At 40.5% G+C, this 22,235-nt stretch overlaps 1 protein-coding gene across 1 annotated transcript in view; it reads right to left on the bottom strand.

Annotated features, from left to right (window-relative positions):
• Positions 1-22,235, bottom strand: part of PRMT3 (protein arginine methyltransferase 3) — a 117,667-nt gene that overhangs the window by 56,179 nt on the left and 39,253 nt on the right. The gene's annotated exons all lie outside the window — the stretch shown is intronic.

The raw sequence follows: 22,235 nt of genomic DNA, 5'->3' as shown, positions 1-22,235 counted from the left end.
TGCGTCGTGTGTCCCTTGGCAGGCGCCCTGCTTTTTGTGTCTCGCAAACGGCGCGGCTGCGATGGGAGAGTTAAAGGGATCAGCACGCGCTTTTAAATGTCAGCTTTTAGAGAAAGTTTAGCGACAGACAGAACCGCAGAGTCACAGAAGCAATTAGGTTGGAAAAACCTCTGAGGTCATCGAGTCCGACCTGTGACCAAACACCACCTTGTCAACCAGACTTGTCCACAAAACTCGGATTCATTACCCGGTGTGCACTAAGCCAATAATGCACACTGGAGAGGTGTTGATTATTTATTTCAGAGTTCCACAAGCCTGGGTGCTCGGTGGTATTCCACAAATAAAGCACACAAACTATCAGAATTTTCGTACTATTTATATATTTCAGGAAAGGAATTAGTGTTCATTGGCTACAAGTTACATAGTTCTCTTATTAATTAGTATTCTATCTTATATTGGTTAATGATTCTCTTCCTCCTCATGTTAATCAGGCTGTGTGCTCAGTCTTTATTTGAGTTGGTGGTTTCTTGGGTTGGTGCTGTGAGTCCGTGGCTGTGATCTTCCCCTTCGGGAATTACCTTTTACCCAGCTGGAACTGATTTCAGCACAATTGCTGAGTTGTCTTTATTAGTTTCTTCCTTATCTTGGGGGTTCTGCCAAATGTCCTTATGGCCCATAAGTTCTGCATTCTTTGTATCCACCATCAGGGGTCCATCCTTCTTCCCAAGCTTTATTAACCTACCCCCAGGTCTGAGATCACTGAAGCACGCCCAGCCCTAAACCTTATTCTACCAACAAGTAATTTGTTTATCTAACACCTGGAGATCACTTAGAAGTTGTTAGTGGCTCCCTGCTCCACCAATTAGATCTCCTTTCTTGTTGATTAGTCTTGAAAGTATGCAAAGATCAAACATTATAGAACATCCTTTCTTAAGGAAATTTTGCATATTCCACATTTTGCAACAAGACCATGGCGCTAAGTACCACATTCAGTCTTTCCTTAAATGCCTCCAGGGATAGTGACTCCACCACCTCCCTGGGCAAACCATTCCAATGTCTAATCACCCTTTCTGTGAAGAAGTTCTTCCTAATGTCCTTTATAACTGAGACGTCATTCAAATGCAGAAGCTAAAAAGTAGTTAAAAAATTATATAGAAAACCAAAGCTTGAGGATCATCACTTGAAGAAAATAGTACCTGATGTTCTGGTTAGGTTACTGAAGCGCTGTCATTTTCTCTGTATTCTGTGCCTGACAGAAACACACATCTCTTTAGAACCAAACGGTGCTGGTTCCCATGGTTCTCCTATGCAGGATGTGGTGGGGGAAATGTCAAAGCTGGAATTTTTACAATTTGTACCCTCAAAATGTCTAAGTTCATATCTGTGCTACTACAAATGTTTCCAAAAATAATGAAATTACTATTTCACTTAGAACCTGACTACCTTATATAATGGCAGGAGCAGAGGTACGCTGTGCATCCTGCTAGAACTGCTCCAAGTCAGGTGGATAAATACTGTGTTTGTGCAGTGGTTATTCCCAAATGTGAAATACTTAAGAAACCTCCCATATCGCTGCTGTTGGTCAGCTGTGCCTCCCTAGGCATCACATATTTTTAAATGACATCTTGTACTTTTGGATCAAATTGGTTATCCTTGAGTAGGTTAAAAAGTTAGCGAAGTTTGCAGGCATCTGTGTTGCTCTTTGGTTCAGGAGGTCAAACCCATCCTTTAAAAGCTGATTTTCCAAACTCCCCCACTTGCTATGCTTTGGTCCTCAGTGTCGTCACACCACACATCAAATGGGTTCCTTTTCCAAATGAAACTACCAGGCTGCTCCAGATCTGCAGTCACAGGAACAAACTACAGCTGCTAGCCTGAAGTTAAAATCTTGAAGGTACCTGGCACTGGATTTTCAGCACCACATGTTTTGCTACACTTGTGTCACACTACTCACCAGGTCAGACGTAGCAATAGTTTCCTCTCTTTCCACCTTGTTTTTCATAAGAAGCTAATCTACATTACATGTACATTAAGTAAGTTTGCTGATAGCACTGAACTGGGAGGAGCTATTGACTCCCTTGAGGACAGAGAGGCCCTGCAGAGAGACCTTGAGAAATCAGAGAACTGGGCAATCACCAACTGTGTGGAGTTTAACAAGGCCAAGTGCCAGATTCTGCACGGGGAACAGGGCAGGCCTGGTTGTGTGTATAGACTGGGGAATGAGAGGCTGGAGAGCAGCGCTGCAGGAAGGGACCTGGGGGTCCTGGTCGATGGCAAGTTGAATATGGGTCAGCAGTGCCCTGGAGCCAGGAGGGCCAACCCTGTCCTGGCGTGCAGCAGGCTCAGCATCGCCAGCCAGGCAAGGGAGGGGATTGTCCTGCTCTGCTCTGAGCTGGAGCAGCCTCACCTGGAGTGCTGGGGCAGTTTTGGGTGCCACAATATAAAAAAGACATTAAGTTGTTAGAGAATGTTCAAAGGAGGGCCACAAGAATGGTGAAGGGTTTGTAGGGGAAGCCGTATGAAGAGCAGATGATATCACTTGGTCTGTTCAGCCTGGGGAAGACTGAGGGGAGACCTCATTGCAGTTCAGACTTCCTCATGAGGGGACAGGACTCAAGGAAACAGCATAAAACTGAGTCAGGGGAGGTTTAGGTTGGATATCAGGAAAATGTTCTTCACCCAGAGGGTGGTTGGGCACTGGAACAGGCTCCCCAGGGCAGTGATCACAGCACCAAGCCTGACAGAGCTCAAGAAGCATTTGGACAGTGCTCTCAGACACATGGTGTGATTCTTGGGATAATCTGCATAGGACCAGGAGTTGGACTCGATGATCCTGATGGATCCCTTCCAATTCAGAATTCTGTGGTTCTACAATATTTATTTTACGAAGGCTGAGCCTGCAACAGCGCTCGATATGTAGCTCTCAATGTAAGTGAAGGTACCAAGTGTTTGTTAGTACATTATAATCGTTGGCAACAGAGTGACCATCAGCATTATCATCATCTTTGCAGCTTTTGGTCATTTGTAGAAGGGTGGAACCAAGGGTCAGATTGTCATCTCATTTTTAGAATGCAAATTCAGTAGTGTTTGCCGAGTATAAAAACAAAGCGATTTGAATTGATTGGTAACAAATTTTAAAAAATGGAGTGGGATGCACAATTCAAGAAGGAACCTGAAAGTCTGGATTACAGTCCCTGATCTCTCAGCTGTATTTGTGTATCTGTCCCATGTACCTCAATTTTCCCTTTCACCCTCCCTCCTCTCAAAGCTAACAAAGACTTTTAAGTATGGTACTAATTAAACAGGTTAGGCTTGCTTAGTTATAGACAAATCCAGAGAGACATGAAAGACTTAAATTTGGAAACTGGTTTTAGATAAGACCAGAATGCCAGATTTGAAAAAAGGGTCTAAGAGCTACTAAGTCAGACTCCTTCACAAATTTTGTCCTGTATTTTTTTAAAATCCTATATCCATTCAGACTTACTTCTACAGGTATGAGTAGATACCACCAATTATGCAAACACTACTTAGTGGTGTGAACTAAGTGCTCCTCATGGAAGTTTTTCCTTAGGTAGCACTTCAGTTCTACTCAATGAATCAGCATTAATGCAAAATGCTGGCAAAGTGCTGCATTCTCTTAGTGTACAGAGGAAATCTAGCCAAGTCAGATGCTTCTACCTTATCCCCCCTAAATAGGATCCGATCCCATGAAAGAAACAGAAGTGATGCAGAATGATAAAACATAGTTTCCCTCTACTCTTGCTCAAGCAGCTAGGAGCAGAAATAGATTTAACAGGCGGTGCTCTGTCAGTAGAACCCAGGCTGATAGCAGCAAAAGCAGAAACAGCAGCTTCTTTGTGTTTTACTGAAATTCTCCTCTCCCCCCCTCCCGCCCCCGAGGGGCAAGGGGTCACTGATTGCATAGTCTTTGCTCCATTGCACACCCTCAGCTATTGTTGAGTCCCCTCAGAGAGTGCAGACTGAATGTGCTGCACAGCCTTGTAACTGAGCCTTCTTTTTTATTGTTGTGTGAATTAAGATTCTCAATAAATGTAAAGCACCTGTTCATTTGGGTCACTGTATGTAGCGTGTTGGATGAGGACTGTATGAAATCTGCAGCAGAAATGTATAACTTACATTGGTACCTCTTGAAATATGATCATCTTTGTTACAATCTCCTAATCCTTGTAAAGGGATTTGCATGGTACAGGAAGATTTACAATGTAATGGATTATTTCATGATCTGGGCCAAGGGGAAGAAACTTCAAATATTTACTGGGTTTTTTACTGCATTGGAAACATTTTTCCAGTTCTGGAAACACAGAACTGGGGAGACTGCTGGAGGGTGTTCACACACAAAATATGGTAGCAACATATCACTTGTGGGCTTTGTTTCATCTGGATTTCCAAGCATGTGTAACTTTATTCTCTACCTGTGTCATTTTTTGTGGCCCCGGTGCTTGTCATTATTCAAAAGCAAAGAAAGTATGTTAATAGAAATCGTGTAGGAAAAAAAAAAAAAGCATTTTAAACAAACTATTATTAAATGGCTATGACTTTACCCTGTGTAAAATAGAAAAAAAGAGAGAGCAGATTTTTAAAAATTCATGTTAACAAACCAGATTACTTCTTGTAGTCAGAGTTGTATTTTTTAAATTTTAACCACTCAAGGTCACCAACAGAACAGCACACAACCATGAAGCTCAAAACTGAAGACAATTTTTCAAAAATATTTTCTATCCAGAAAGTCCAAACAGTCCGAAATGTTACACTACACTCCTTGGATACTAAAGCCAGTCTGCTACATGTAAGTGCCAAGAATGACACTCCCAAAAGCAAATACACTTATATTCAGTCCTCCCACCCCAGTTTGTCACATTTTTATTAATTTAATGATGGAAACTCTTCATAGCCAACAGTCTGAAAACAGATAGTGGCTTTTTCATTGAGCCTTTAAGATGTGTAGAGATGAACAGGTTCTCACAAAGCTGTCACTTCCCCACATCACACAGCAATGGAAAGCGCAGCTCCAGCGGCCTTAGGTGCAACAGAAAGAGGTAGAGAAACCTCACCTTTTGCAGAATGGTATCACAGCAAGTAAAACATCATTGATGACAGGGAGCTCTTTACCCCTTTATTGCCCTCACAGCCAAAGGATGAGCTTAGACTCTGTTAAAATAATGAAAGCTTGGAAAGATTTAAATGAAATCTAAATCAGAAAATGTGAGTGCCAGTTTGTATACAGAGGAAATGAGCTGTAGTCAAAAGGTATTTTTTATTCCTGTCATCAGGAAAAGTTAGTGGTATCGAAAACAGAATTCTGAATTTAAATGCTCAGTCAGTTTAAAAGTTTCATAAAATGATGGCCATATTCCCCTTATTGTACTAAGATAACTGACTGAGGTTTTTTTATCCAGCAGACCCTTTGTAGGGCTCACCCTCAAAGCAGGGTTAGGCGTAAGCTTGAGAGAGAACATAAGCTTAGATCTGGAGCTGAAGTGGAGCTGGAAAGGGCTGCCAAAGGAAAGTATGGACTGCAAAACAAAATTGTCATCTGGGCAGGGGCAGGTTTTGGGTTGTTGGGTTTTTGGTTTTGGTTTTTTTGGGAGGGGGTGGGGAACGGGGTGTTATTTATTTTGGGGATTTGGGGTTGTTGTTGTTTAGTTTCTAACAAAAATTCACCCTGGAACTAGGACTAGGCTTATGTTACGAAGTGTGCAACTCAGTATGTTACACACACACACACACACACACACACACACACACACATTTATACTTCTGCAGAAGTGCCTCCATAAAATGTGCATTGTGGAGCAGCTTGAGGAAAATGGGATGGTTTCAGATGCTAAAGGTCACTCCAATCCAACTGAGATCTCTCCAAACAGGTAATGTTAAAAAAATAATGAGATACTTAGAAAATCACTGGTCTTCAGAGTTACATTGACTGTTTATGTGCAAAGGGTAAATGCAGATAAAAGATTTCATAAGCACCATGAGGATAAACCAGTGTTCACAGAGAAAGCAGCTGTAAGCATTTCAAACTTTCTGTCTCATAATACCTATGTTTCTGCAGGGAAAACGTCTGTTTTCTACAGGGAAAAAATGCCTGAACTTAGAGTAAATGATTGTACAGAAAAACTACAAGAAAAATCCTATCCCTGATTGAAGTAAAATAAAGCATTTACCTTAGACCACATCTTTACCGTGAAAATATATGATCTTTATTCACCCACAGTAAGAAAACAAGCAAAGACAGGTGGCATTCTGATTGGCTTTCAGGTCAAACTAGTGGAACTGGGAGGGCTATGCATTGAAAACAAACCCCCAAAAGCAACTATTTGGCACTTAGGTTTTCTTCACAGTATCTACAAGATGCTTAGTGTCACAAGAGTGGATGTCAGGCATTTAGCAAACTCAGGAAGGAAATGAGTAGATGAGTTACCTGGAAAAAAGCCCTTCTTGTGCAGGGATGAGCATCTGCAAGGTTATGTCCACCAGAACTGTCCATAGAGTGGAATGTTGAAGTGTGCCAGAAAAAAGAAAGGATAAAATTGTTTGAGTTTGATATTTAGAAATCAAAAATGAAAGGAGCATTAGGATATGTGTGCGTAGTTATGTAAGGAACTGGGTGCTTAGTGCCTGGATTTCCAAGGGCTTAATAAGAACAGAAATGAAATGCAGAGGAAGACTGAAATTTTGTAGATTATGGGAGAATAGGGACCAAGAGAAGCCGGTTGTACTTCTCATGTCTATTACACATGCAGTGAAAATGATTTACCTGAGTGTGCACTAGATCACAGCTCATCCCAAAATCTCCATTTTGACAGATGTAACAAAAATACAAGTATTTATTTGTTCAGCTTCACTTTCCCTAAGTTGTGATTGCCTCAGAAGAATGAGGAACAACACTGATGATCATGGGCAGCAAAAAAAAAGTTAGAAGTCAGAGAAAGAAGCAACCAGAAAGTAGAATCAGGCACAGTACCACATCTGTTTACCCTGCTTTTCTCATGAAATTATTTTTAATTTTGCAACAAAGATGGAAGGAGGTGCTTATCCATCACGTTGCATTTTTCAAAAACAAATTTTGTAGTTAACTGGGATGAATTCAGTTAATTGCTTCCAGCAAAGGATGTACTACTTTACTTTCATTTCTATGTCTAGAAAACCAGAGTTACTTTTACAATGATTATGACAACACACAGATTTGGAATATTTCAGGAGTTCAAGATCTTGAAAGATTTATTGCAACAGTTCAGTTTAATCTTTGTAGAGGAGCTATAAATACAGGATCTTTTTCATGTTATTACTATTGAAAAGACAGTTCTTATCTCTTGCTGTAAACCTTTAGTGAAAACTTTGCAGGAGAAGATATAAGGCAGCTTGGGAAAATTATTTTCTCGGGGACAATCTGGATACCTCAAAGATTTTTACACCCAGAGGTGTAAAGACTGTAGGAAGGAGGAAAAATAATTTCTTACCCTGCACAAAAAATGTAAGTAAACAATAGCAAAATGTAAATGTGCAATCAAAGCATTTTTAGAGCAGGTAAGCTAAAATATTATGAGTCTAACAAGAAACCATTAGGTAGCATTAGGCTAGTGTTTCCATTTCTGTGCCAGCTTGTTTCAGGTTCTCTCAGTCTAGATTTTTGTTGACAGATTTAAGCCTCATTTTCAGTTCACTTCACTGAAAAAAACACTCCTAACGTAAAAATGGAAATATATTTCAGTAAAACTGCAAATTTTCCTGATAAATATTAATTCCTGCTTCTTTAAAACGTGCTTATTTGAGGTATTATGAGTAGTAGCTGTGTGTTAAATCTCCCATTCTTTGTACCAGCTTCTTTAAAAAAAAAAAATAAACCAGCCAATGAAAAGTGCCTAGACTGACGCTGTCTCCCTCGGTTAATCCAAGGCCAGTAGAGGGATAATTTGATTAAACTGAGACCCTAATTTATTTAGCTTTAGTTCTGGATCAACCTCTTCTTAATAGAGTGCTGTCGTCTCCAATTGTTTGATGAAAATTAAAGTGACATAAATACCATGGGACTTTTTCAATCTGATTAGTCAGCTAACTTGCATCAATACTACCCCAGCCATCAGGCGCTGGCGTCCTTCCTTTCACCAGCCTTACTAACAACTGACAAGTTCTCCTTGAAGACTGGGCACCCACGCTGCCACTCAGACCCCCACACTTAACCCATCATCCGTCCTCAATGGGTCTTGTTTGACAAGGTGCCCACACCTTTTTCCATTGCTGTTCATCAGACAAAGCTAAATATTGTTTTATTAGCAATCAATAGCCTGTTAATCCCAAACGATTTCACAAATCCACTGAGCTCTCAAGCTGATTAAAAACGTTTGGGTTTTTTTTTTTTTTTTTTAAGCTGCTAAATTTCAGATGGATTTTCTCCTCTCCTCCCATCCCTCACACTCTGATATGGCACATTGTAGCTGGCAAGCAAAGCCACAAAAGCAAAAGAGGTCTGTTGTCTTTAATGTTGCCTTTAAGCAGACATTTGCAAATGCTGAAGTTTCACAGTTTAAACATGAGCAAACCTGTGCCACCAAACCCTCGGCACATTTACTGGCTCCTCCACTTTCAATCTATCAGTTTGAAACTTAAGAATACAAGAGCTCCTGAGCCTTCCCTTTTCTTTTAACAGCAATATTGTAAATTCTTGCTTTTTCTGTGGGCTGGGGCACTAAGGAGTGAGAGAAGTAAGCCTCTTTCATTTACAATATATAAAATGCTAACAAAGCAGCTGTTGCACTGTTGAACTATATTGAATTCACCTGCAAGCAAAAGACACAGGCTGAGGTGATGCCTGTGTTTGCTTTGGTGGGTCGCAGATAGATCTTCTGTGAGACACAAGGGGAATAGCATTACAAACACAATTCCTCTTGGATTTACCCATCCTCACTCACTGTCTGCCTGCCTTCGCCCTGGAGACGTTGATTATGAGAACTGGTAATACAATGGCACTTCACTTAGGTGGTGCAGGATAATTCAAGGTGAGAGCAGACAGGCAGTGTTGGTAGGCACACACTGAGCCTCTGAAGCACCCAGGGACACAATGCTGACTTGGTGAGCTGGCTTTGCAAGTCTGGGTTTTACTCTTCTTACCCTGCTGAATTGTTCCTGTGGATGTGCTCCGTCTGCAACAGCAAGGGAGGAAGGGTTGTGGGCAACCTGATGCCTCAGCAATGTTGCACATACCCTGCCTGAAACAAGTCTTGAAATGGGTGGTCTTGACTCTTCAGTACAAAACAGTTAACTCTAAGAAAAATTCTTCCTGACACAGAAGGAGTTAATTTAAAATGAGCTAACACACATTTTATGCTTTTTGTGCGGGGACTTAACATACCCAAACAGTGTTTTAAGTAGAAGGGGAAAAGTTATTTCAGCAGATCCAATCCTCTGGGAAGTCTATTGAAACAAGACACAGATTTACTAAGTCATCAGCCTTGAGAACAGGGTCCTAGTTCTGAAACAGACTGTAAAGTCTCAGGGGCAACATTTCAAATCAGGAACTTCCAAAAGTCAGCACAATTACTGTGAGCATATCTGCTTGGAGAGTACTGTTAAAATTTGGGTGTCGAGTAATGGTTTCAAATGATTCTTCCATGTAAGCTCAGGTCTTTTACAGGTTCTTCTCAAACTCTTCTTTCAGCAACTTTTTCTGTTAGGACAAATATCCCTCCTATCAAAAATACTCATCAAAACAGTGGAACATAATGACAAAAAAACCCCCAAAGACCTACTCATAACTTTCAAAAGCGGTTGACATGTTAAATCTCAGACATTTTAAATGGAACATGTAACTTTCTGCCAAACTAAATAAAGAAGCAACTGCTTGTTTCTCTCTCTTTGGCTAATGTGCATGACCCTGTTGCATTTGCCAGTGGTAAAAAAGAGCCACAAATGTTGAAGAATGTTTTTCAATTTTGTATTTTTAACAGTAGGAATTAACAGGAAACAATACTAAAATCAATACTCACTCAAGCAAGTATTTACTGTGGTTTACAATTCCTCCCCAAATCCTCTGTTTCTAAGGTCAGTCATAGTAACTTTAGAAAAAGATTGCTGATTGAAGATCTGAAAACTGTCCTGCTCTTGAATTCTAGGGTAAAGCAACACATATTTTGTGTCGGGCTGGCTGTTCTGCACAGCAACTATCATGCTATTTTTATTTTGAAATTTTAATTATATCTGCAGATGTTCCATGCAATAGCCCACGCTGTTTGAAGCAGAAAAAGAGTTTGCTCCTTGTTCATAGAAATATTTTTGTGTTAGAACAGGGGGAAAATGCCATTGATACCTTAATCTTCATCTAGGCATTCTGTAAAGATTATTTGGACATCTAAAAACACACAGGGAATGAAACCTGGAACATTTTCTTTGATAGGGCAGTAAGAAACACACCATCATCATAAAGAGGTGGTAAGGACTGGAAATTAGGGAGAGCTCTTGCTCTGTGGGCTCTGGGTATGTCCAGACTGCAGCAGTCTCTGCATGCCAGCTCAGGTATTGAAAGAAGTCCATCCAAGTCAGCGTGAAACTCCACACTCTTTTATTTACCATGGACAGAAAGCTTTTCAGTTCTTGCTCAGAGTACTTGTCTTGAAAGTTCCTTAATGTTTTGCTTTTAATACACGACTTTTTATAGGAAAATCTAGTGAATAATTGAAGTTATTCAGGAAAGCAGAAGGTACACTTTTTCTGTCTAATCTACATTAATGTGAAGTTACAGCCTCAACTGTATGTCAAGACTGCAGTGGCTTCATCTACCAAAGCATTTTGTTTTGTGTTGGAGCAGCACTATAGATTTGAAGTGATCCCATTTCTGGTTTCCCCTTTGGATCTGCAGACCCCTTTTGGTAGATGCACACTGGATTCTTTTCAGAAGACAGTAAGCCAGAGTCTCCACTCCAGGTGCACACCAGATTTGCTTGCAGCAGAACGGAGGGTCTGAACTGCTTGTTTAGACTGCTTCAAACCACAGGTGTGGTGCAGATGGTGAATCCAGGGCACCAGACTAAATCTGATCTGGATTATAAACCCCTTGATCTTAAAATCACAGAGTGATTCGGGTTAGAAGGGATCTCCAAAGATCATCCAGTCAAACCCATCTGTAATGAGCAAGAATATCTTCAACTAGACCAGGTTGCTCAGAGCCCCATCCAACCTGGCCTTGAAGTTTCCAGGGATGGGGCATCTACAGCCCCTCTCCAGGCAGCCTCTTCCAGTGTTCACCACGCCCATCATTGTAGGAGCTTTGGGGTTCAGTCTGGACCGGGCGTAGACGGGGACGGTGACGAGATCTCTATAAGCAGATCTTGGAACATGCGGTTTATTGCAAAGGGCGTGGGTATAGGGGCACTGCTTAGAGCTGCAGCTGGCAGCTCTGAGCAGGCCTAAGAGAGCAAGAGAGTAAGCGGGTAAGAGAGAGAGAGAGAGCGAGAGGAATGAGAGTGAAGAAGTGATGAGAATAGAATGGAATGGAATGGACTGGCGAAGTCCTGGTTACAATACAATAAATCATCTTCTGTACTGAATATTCTAATTGTCACTAACCAATCTAATACAAGATACAAATCCTATAGCATTTACATACAGCCTATAAGAGTTCTTATATTACCATAGAGTGTTACATCTTAACTCCTAAAAACTACTCTTTGGACCCCTTCTGCTGAGCTAGTAGGGTCTGCTCTGACCCTTGGACCTGCCTGCAAGCAGAGGGTATTGTTCCATCAAGAGGGGATTACCTTCAGTTGGCCATACCATTGTTTTCCAGTTGTTCAGTAACTAAGACTTGGTATTTCAAAAGTGGCTTTCATTTCGATGTCGCCTGTAGTTTTCATATTCCCAAAATCTTTTGTCAGGCAATCATATTTATAAGACTTTCCTGTTTCATCTTCCCCAACACATCATAAAACATTTCTTCCTTTTACCTAGTCTGAATCTACCTTCTTTTAATTCAAAACCATCACACTTTGTCCTATCACTACAGCACCCAGTAAAAAGCCTGTCCCCATCTTTCTTATACGGCACCTTTAAATATAGAAAGACCAAACTTATTGTGCTGTAGATGTAAGAATTTCAGCATCTTTGCTTCTGTTTATTGATCTGCTCCTAAGACACTCTGTAAACATAGTATTTTTTGCTGTCACAATGAGCGAGCTGTTATTCCAGAGTTCTTCCCCACAGGAATAATCCCTGTGAATCATTACAAATGGTCACAATTTAGAGTAATTCCTCTGAGGTTTCACTTGGTGCTAGGGGTCACCTGCCTCTGCAGACTGAGCATTAGTGATGCTGGCGCATTTTTACGAAACTGAGGTCACCCAACTTGTTTACTGAAACTGGCAGCCAAATCCTACAGCTGAAATCTGAGGCAGATGCACAAGCAGCTGTTGTCCAAGATATGTGAGCAGCAAGGACATTTCCTGCTTTGCTCAAGTTCTCCAAACCACTGGTTCATTTCTCTGGCAACATTCAGAGCATGCTGGAGATGACAGTTATGCAGTTTTGCTATTAATTGATCAGGCACAGGTTTGGGTAGTAACAACTTGGTATCTTTAATGACCATATTTGCATGCTGAAATTCTGTCTTCTGAACTTCAAAGCCCCAGAACTAAGTAACTGTCAGAGTATCTTGAGACTGGAAATCTAGATCCAGATCCAGGGTAGAATTTGAGCCAACAGCCAATTCCCAAACAAATTCATCTGAATGTATAGTAAGTAATTTAATAAAACTAAGAGTGAGTCTGGGTGGTTTATTTTGACTTTCAGCTTCCATGCTTAGAAATACCTGACAATAAATGATTCTTCTATCAATATTATTTTCATTTTTGTTCCCCCCAAAAATCTGTGATTGCAAAAGCATGAAAGATTCTGTCTTCAATAAACTTCAAAAAATGACAATTGCCACTTTAATGTTACCATTACAGTAAACCTGGAGCAACCCTACTGAACTAATACTTTGCTATGTTACCCCACATCTGTCCTCTCCAGGAGCTGTCCTGATTATCCCTTATCAGCCACAGTTGTGTTTGGTCTCCTGTTTCCTGCTTTCCTTGCCTGCATGCTTTATTTCTGTTCTGTTAGGTGCAGGTGTCACTGCTTGCCCTTGAAGAACTCATTTTGAAGAGACATTATCAAAATATACCAGCGTAATAGAGGGAGGAAGGCTTTACCCAATATGTAGTTTGGGGTCCTTAAATGAGAGAGTGCATAACCCTTCAGGGAACCCCTGATTTGTATAACCCCTGAGTTGTATAAAGCACAAGCAACAACTTTCATAGAATCACAGAATACTTTGGGTTGGAAGGGACCTTAACGCTCATCTCATTCCAATCCCCCCTGCCGTGAGCAGGGACGCCTTTCACTAGACCAGGTTGCTCAAAGCCCAAGACGACCTGGTCTTGGACACTTCCAGGGATGGGGCAGCCACAGCTTCTCTGGGCAACCTGTGCCAGTGTAACTTTCTATACATTTACATAGATTTTCCCATTCTGCCTAATTGCTCTTGCAGGCCACTCTGGTTCCTTTTAAGTGCACTGACTAATTTTAAAATGAGCTGTTCTTCTTATTCCAAGGCTTGCATTAAAAGATTCCTCTAGACCCTGTTTTTCTAATGCTCAGGAACCATTTTATTTCTAGCATAGAAATGGAACTGCCGCGCTGGTGTGGAGCAGGGGGCCAGGACCAGTCACACCTGTTGCCTCTCCAGGAGCCTGCAAGCCCACTCTGCTGCAAGCAGGATGAGGGAGGGGAAGGGGAATGGTTTTAAAGAAGGAGGGATATAAGGAGAACATTTTTTACAATGAGGGTATCAAAACAATGGAACAGGTTGCCCAGAAACATCCCTGGAAACATTCAAGACCAGGTTGGATGGGTCTTGGAGCAACCTGGTGTAGTGCAAAGTGTCCCTGCCTGTGGCAGGGGGGTTGGACCAGATGACCTCCTGAAGGTCCCTTCCAACCCAAACCATTCTGTGGTTCTATAAGGGGCTGCTGGAGCACCCCCCATCCAGCCAGCCCACCTGGCCATGGCCTAGGGACACACTGTGCCACCCAGCAGTTTGTGTGCCAGGCTTAGGGCCAGGCTCTGGGCTGTCCCCTGTAGCTGTACTTGGCACAGCCAGAGCTGCTGGAGTGCCTTGGCTCAGCCCTGTGGGCAATGGTTGCCCACACCAGCAGCTCATGGCTGCGTGCACATCTTTGTGTTGTACATCCTGGCTGTGTTGTAAGCCCTTCTTTTCTGCTTTCCAGAAATTTCTGAGTTGCCTAACCCAGCATTTGGGGTGGCGATGAGAAATAACTGGGCAGCCTTCATCTGCGTTAGGAGCTTTTTAGTGCTGGATGTGTTGTCAGCAATGGCCTTGGAATCTGAACAGCTACAAATTGGTCTTCAGAACTGCTGAGTTCTTTACACAAGACTTCACTGGAGCCTGAACTGGCTGCCTGTAGAAGCAGAGCATCCTGCAAAACTTCCACAATGTTTAGGCAAGGAATGCATAGTTGGAAAAAACACTCCGAATGGTTTGGACTATCCAATTGTCTGTATGTTCTGGGTGAACCTGGGAGCAGAACCTGCTCCCAGCAGGCAAAGTAAGTTCGGTTCTGTGCTCTTCTAAGTAGGCGGGCACAGGAATAATTGTGTTCCTTTTGTTTCTCATTCATGGCATTAAACGAGGCGCTTCCTTTGTACCGGGCATGTTGCACGAACTTTTTCCTTTCCCGCTGTGAACGCAGGAGGGCAGCGCAGTTCCAGTTTGGAATCAAACTTCCCTGGAGCAGATGGTCTTAAGCAAAGCTCAGCCCGAGTCCGAGTAAAGCCTCCAGTTCCAGTTGAAGGAGTTTCTAATCTTTCCTTCATTACTACACTTGACAACCCACCTGTAGCTGGACTTTTAAAAAGAAATTATCTTCCCCAACCTTTGCATGAGCAGCAAATATCTGTACTGCAAAAGACGGCAGGAGGGGGGGAGAAAAGAAGGGGGGGAGAAGGAGAAAAGGTGGGAATAAAGGTGGGAAGAAAGGAGGGGAAGGAGAAGAAGGGAAGGAGAAGGGGGGAGGAAAAGGGGGGAGAAAACCGGGGACTTTGAGATGGGGTTTAAGATTAAAATAAAATAAATGAAGTTGATGTTGCATTTATCTGTACCACACATAAACAAGGTGCTGGGCTCAAAGGCATCAAAAATGTCAAGTCAGGTACACCTCTAAGAATACCTCAGAAATTGTACTTGCAGTATAAGCAGTAGCTGCATGGTTTTAAAATGTGAAATAGGTAAAGGAAATTTTAAAGAAAATTATGTGGAAAGTCTGGCAGATTTGGTTGGATTCCTTCTGATGGGTCACAGCCTCTTAATTCGAATTTTCTCTGTAAAATGGATTTCCACTGCCACATTCTGTTTCTTTCTCTGTATTCATTTCACAGTGGTTCTTCCAACAAGATTCCCTAGTGAAAAGACATTTTGCAAAGCAAATGACTAATACCACCAAAACAAAATAATCACTGAAGTAAATGAGTAGTTTGGTGCAATAAAGGTTGCACCAATAAAAATGCAATAATTTGGGGGTTTTATGCCCTTTTTTCCCCCAAAACACATTGAAACAAAGTCAGCTCTTTTGAACAGAAGTCTGTTGTTAGCAGGATGTTGACTGTAACCAGGCTCTTACCTTGTGCAGAACCTCAGATGTGGATCCCATCACAAACCCCAGGGCTAAGAACCATGAGAACATGAGATGGGTGATGTTTTACCAGCAGGACCACATTCCACACACAGCACACAAGATCACACAGAATCTGCTGCAGCCACATCAGCACAGAAGATTTTGTGCTGGAATAGTTCTTAATTGGGAAATATCAATTCTGTGGGTCATCCATTTCCTAGTCTTCTGCTGTTTGATCCTTTTGGTAGGTGAATTTGTTCTGTAGAGATACACAGAAATTGTAGAAATCATTGACTACATCTGCAACCATTAGTTTATGCTGCTACTTTATGAACATTTCTAGTAAACATTTTAGGGAGATAGAAAAAATAGTACAAGACTTACTAGTAGAATAATCACATTTACAAACACCTCATAAATAATAATAATAATAGTAATAATTTGCTTCTGACAAGAGAGGAAGTGCCCTGCTTCTGTTTGTGGTTTCACATTCCTACTGCACTAACACATTCCCATATGAATGAAAACCTAGTTCTTCTGAAAACTAAATCTGCAAAGAATGGATCAGGCAGGTTGGTGTCAGTGCTTTTTCAACGTGTGTCTAAAAACATCCTGGTAAAGAGGAGAGGTGGGATGGTGCTGCTTAGGGCAGGGAGGGGGCTGCTCTTACGAGCAGAATCTTTGATTTGGACTGGTGTAAACCCGAGGCCATAACCTGAGACCAACTTCCACTGAGTTCAAGCGAGTCACAGCTATTGGATGGAGAGCCTTTCACTGGGGCCCCTTTCCCAAAAAGTCTTTCCAAAAAATGCTAAATCCATTTTAAAAAATCAAATTGAAAATACTGAGGTAATAACACAGTGTATATATCTTCTTTTGAAAGGATTCCTTTCCAGCGAAGGTGTATGTGACATAAAAAAGATAAAAATGGCTAAAAATCAAGTGGTAAAAGAAAAAAATCACAGCAAAATCAATAGCCTCAGGAAAAGAAAAGATGAGTGAAATGGAGGAGTTTGACTTCAAAAAGAAATACTTTAAGAAACAACTAAAAAACATTTAGGAAGCCAATACTTTGGAACTCAGTTGCACTGATATAAAAATATGGAACGGCTCCCTCTGCCTTTCCTTTTGTAACAGGCTTGTCATGGGCAAAACTGACAAAATAATCAAAGCAGTCACCGGAAAATTATAAATAAATTTTAGAAAGAAAGGACCCCCAGAATATTAGTAGTTTGAAAGTAGTTTGACATTCTTCAGTGAGATGTTAGAATTTTTTAATCTGCATTCCTATCAATATTCATGTTATTCACCACTGCAATATATGTAGCTGACTAATATTATCTATGTAGCCACTTACATAGCCAATAACATTGCAATAAATCAGTTCTAAACTACAAAACATACAATTGGCTTAAATGGATTAAAACCATCTTGTCAAAGTGAAAAATGGTACAAGAACTTATACACAGCAAAAAGCATTCACCAAACCATTTGAAATTCAGTTACAGCAGTATCGTAATTTTTTAGCAAATTAGATTTTTGTATTTTCTCAGAGAAAAATAATGAGGTCTGATATTTTTTTAATTTTTTTTTTTCCCCAGGTGGGAAGTATAAAACTAAGGAAAATGTTATCAAGTTCACAGAGAATCTTCGTTAACATTGGTTTCAGTTGAAATTCTCTACTAAGGGATTTTCTGTTCTTCTGTGGTGAAAAAATAATGTTTTCACTATAGCTGGGTTAGTTTTGGAAAACATTTGAAAACTAGATTTTGGGCTGGATCATCCTTATGAAGCACCTCCATTTATTATGACTATTTTTGTTATAGAAAACGCCACTTATTCATGGATTTAAGTAGCAGAAATCTTCGTGTGTATGCAACGAGCAACCAGTTATTGCAAATAATTGCTTCCAAGAGGGTTTCTGAACTGTATAAAGTATTCAGAAATTAGAGTAGTACTAAACTATAGGAAAGTATTTGAGCTTTTACAGAGAGCAGCTGAACCAAACTACACAAAAGCAGCTGAAAAGAAAAAGTAACTTGTACTTTTGGATTTTTTTTTTTTTCATTCTATTCCAGTAATAATATTTTTAATTGGTAATCAAATTTGGAGAGAGAGTTGTTCTTTTTTTCTGTGAGAAGAAATGTGAAATCTAATGTTTCTCTCCTCTATTTTACTGGCCTAATTCTGATTTCATTTGCAATCTCTGTGAAACCCCTTCTGATACACAAGAATACATCAGAAAAAAACCAAACCTGTTTTGGTTTTTTTTTAAGCACTCTTAGAAGTAGATTGTTCAAAATGACAAGATTGTACATTTCTTTTGGTATTTCAGGCAGAGCATTCCTGAAATATCTTCAGGAAGACAGTTGGACAACTGGGAAGGTTAGCAAATCATAAATGTCAAGAATATTAAAATAATGAGATCATTGCCTGGCAGACAAACTGTTTTGAAAACTAAGATTCCAGCTACATCTCCTGCACAGCCATAAGACATGACTGAGATAAAGGGATGACCATACAGAAATATGCCTCCAAATCCTATAATCCATTTCTCCATAATTATTTCCAGCCACCAGAATGAAGAACAAACAAAGCAATCTGACCTTGTCAGAAAAGGTAAAGTGAACTGCAAACAAATCTGAAATTCCATTTCCCTCATCAACATGCTCAAAATGCCCCCAGCAGCCCACGCTGAGAGGAGCAGAGCTGAGAGCCCAGCCAGCCAGCTCTGCAAAAACACCCTTGGGACCACAAAACCCCTCAGCAGTGGGATGAAAGAAAGTGCCATATCCATTTCATTTCCATTCATCATTGTTAAGCTTCAAGTTTAAGAAAGTTCCATTGCCCATAAATACTCTGATCATAAGCAGCTGCACATGATATCATTTAGAGCCTGGTTGCATAACCCGTATTTCCCCCGAGCTTTGTCCCTAAGCTGCAGCCTGACAGGCATCAGCCAGACCCAACTTGTTGTTTTAAAAAAGCCTGTGCAGCGTTTTTACATTTAGCAGCTGAACCAAACTTCACAAAAGCAGCTGAAAAGAATTGGTAAAAGGTTAGGATAGATTGACTGTTTCCAAATTGGAATACTAATGATGATCTTTAATGAAGCCTGACAGTACAATCTGTTTCTTATTGTTCCCTAAGTGCTGGCTACTGATCATATTCACTGGCTTTAGGTGACAGAGACAGACAGGGACAAATGGGCCCCACTGGTGAGCAGGACTGTGCACAGCTGATCTTTCAACAAGGATTAAATTAATTAAAATGATTCTCCCATCAGAAGAATCAATCTTTTGATTTGTTATCATCGTAGTGGCTATTAATTTTGAATGATGTCTAATTGGTGCCACTACTGTTTGGGTCAGCTGGCTTAGTAATCTTCTTAGAAAGCAGTAAAGAATACATAATTTTAGTAGCTGTGTCAGGGAGCAGGGGAGCTGAACGAGGAAAAAAAATATCCCCAACTTGATTTAATACCTCTCATAATGTGTAAGAACAATGGAGAAAGTAGGCAAAATACCTGCCAGACCCAGCTGGTGAAAACTGACTTTGCTTTATTAATTTCGCTTCTTTCAATAAAAAATTAAGGCACTTTCTCATAAGGGTAGTCTTATATAAATGTTTTATTATGGCATTGATAATAAGCACAATTGGAAATACTTCATTCTCAGCAAAGACAATATGCTGAGGGCTGGAGAGGGCTCAGAGGGAAGCCCAGACTGATGGAGCAGGTCATCACTAGACTGCAGAGGCAGAATTTGCACAGACTGTGTAGTATCTGGCACAGCCATTTCAGGATTTGGCCCTAGCTCCACAAACAATGTCTCCCATTTCTTCTCACAGCAAGTCTTTTGAAACCAATGCCAGTCACCAAAGGAATAGGATCTGGTCTCTTACTCAAATTTTTAAGGTATTTAAGCCCTTTAAAACACCAGTGGGAGTTTAGAAGAGGTCATGGAAGCACTCGTATGTCAAACAAGATTTCCTATCTGCTTGGTTTTGATATTTAGGTGTGTTACCTCCACAGCTATAATAATGCCTAAACCATTCCTGCAAAGTGGATGCGGGGCTTCTTCTTGTGTGTTGTTCAGACTGAAGTGACAGGGTAAGAGAAGGGCCACTTTCTGTGCCTTAGAACAACAGACATCTTAATGAGGTGAGGACAAAACTGCCCCTGACAGAGCTGGCATAGTACAGACCATTTCCTCCTGTTCACTCTTGAAACATAAATATATGGTTAATGGATAATCTGAAGGAGAGCTAAATCCTGAATCTTGGATATTCACACAATTAAAACCCAGAGATTTCTTCTGGAGGAAGTGATATCCAAGTCTCACTCAGATGAGAACAGGGACATAATTCCTGGTTTTTGTTAGTTTGTCTTCTCCACATAGGAAATTGTTTTGCCTTACTTATCCATGACAATAAAGATATGAAAGCGAGGAGTGGTCCATCTGGGAAGGCATCCATTGCATCAGTGGAATAAGTGTTTAGAGGATACACACCCATATAATCTAACGCATTTGGGGGCTGAATGTGTTACCTTCCTCTTCCCTGCAGCTGGCAACGGGAGGCGTCACTCCCTTTGCAAATCCACCATCTCACCATCCCCTTCTCCTGCCACACTCTCCAGTCCCACAACTTGCTATCTCATTGGAAAAGGAAATATAATGCATGAGAAGTAGAAGTGGTCCAATCCTGCTTTCTCATGGAGTGAGCTCTTCCCCTGTAAGAAGTCATCACAATTGCTGTAATTCACATGCTTTAGCTAAAACCTCAGTTAGGCTGGAATAGTAGCACTTGAGGAAAAATTATTCCCACACATTAGCTCTTTGGAGTCAACAGCAAAACCATCAACCCAGGAGCATTCATCCACTACAACAGATGGAAAATAGGTATTTTACAATCTTAGCTACGTTTTGTAAGAAATTCTGGTTAACCCGATCTTGCCAGGCTTTACTACCAGCCCCAATTCCCACCAAATTATCTTCATAATTCAAGTAGTAAAAAGAGATTAAAAAATTCTGTTCCTAATTCCTCATCCTACAGATGGTCATTCTTTAGAAATCATTCTCTAGAAAGCAAGATAATCTCAACCAAATTAAAAGTCATTATAAGAATAAATAAAAAGCTTTTACATGATGGAGTCCAAATTGTCATTCAAGTTTGGGGAGCTGGACCTGGGTCCTATTTCGTAGGTTAAAAGCATTTATACTTGTTAGATGAAGGTTCTTTTTATCTTTTCTCCACATACATTCCCCCTACTTGTTCTGCTGTGTTTGGTTAGACTGGGCACACTCATCTTATTCAGCACCATTAATAACTGTTTAGACAAGAAGTTAAGTTGCAAACTGTAAAATCCAACTATTGTTCCTGGCCTCAGCACTGATTTGAGATAGATCTATACATCTATGACTTTGGATAGATTACACTTCTGCTTTTTCCTTTCTGGTTTTGTTTTTTTGTGTGTGTGTGTGGTTTTTTGTTTGTTTGTTTTTGGGGTTTTTTTGTTTGTTTGTTTGTTTGAATATCCTGTTCTTCAAAATATTTTTCAGCAAATGAAGCTAAACATAATTTCACATGCTCCCATGAATACATTCTTTTAACCAATCACTCTGGCATTTTAGGTATTATTCTTTTCAAAATGTATTTCAAGATTGGATGGAACCAAAGGCTACTGACTAATATCCAGTGAGACAATACTAGCTCCTAAATGTCATATCTAAGACTAGTATTCTGATAACTTTTTTTCATATCTGCATTCAGAAGAGATAAACAGGTTAAAAGAATCTCATTGAAATGTGCATTGAGAAATTTATTTCCACAATGAGAAGAGTCTGAGATTTAAAAAAGAGATTGAAATCTTTTGAAATCTATACAAGGGTGTAGTTTTTTGCTTAGTCTTTGAATCATGCTTCAAGCTCAAGTCTTCTTATACTCTTTTTAGAGACCCAGATGTTTTGATTGGGGCTTCAGAATTCCTCTGAATATGAACGTGTGTGTTAAAGCAAGCACATTAAAGAACCCATTTCTAAATTCAGCTCTTCAAAATATGTGTTGCAGTGCTATCTGATATTGTTTTCTCCAAAATATATCTAAATATAACGCTTCCTATTCTTCCTTACAAACATGATGCCTCTGATTTAAACCTCACAATTCCTTGTAGCTAAAAGCTATTTTACACACTGTGAGGCTATAGCGTAGATCAGCCATGGAAAAGCCTCATTGCAACAGTAGCACAGCAGCTGTTCAATGTCCTGAATCAAAGCAGTGTTGTAGTGCAAGGTGGAATGAACCTCTTCCCCCTCACGACAGCTGTGGAATCCAATAGTGATATTTTTGTAAACTTATTTCTAAAAGTATATTCACTTTAATGCAAGCACAGAGTTCTAAGAGCTGTTCTGGTCCTTTAAGGCTGTGTAAGTGCCTTCTTTTCTTCCCTAAACCCCGTTCAAAACCACTGTGGACTTTTTCATATCCAACAAAGGAAACAGCTGTGTTGTCCATAACAGCCAATCCCTCCAAACCCCAAAAGATGCAGGTATA

This window comes from Corvus brachyrhynchos, unplaced genomic scaffold (assembly GCF_000691975.1).
Source record: "Corvus brachyrhynchos isolate BGI_N302 unplaced genomic scaffold, ASM69197v1 scaffold169, whole genome shotgun sequence".
Classification (NCBI taxonomy): Eukaryota; Metazoa; Chordata; class Aves; order Passeriformes; family Corvidae; genus Corvus; species Corvus brachyrhynchos.
This window is presented reverse-complemented; position numbering and strand designations above follow the sequence as displayed.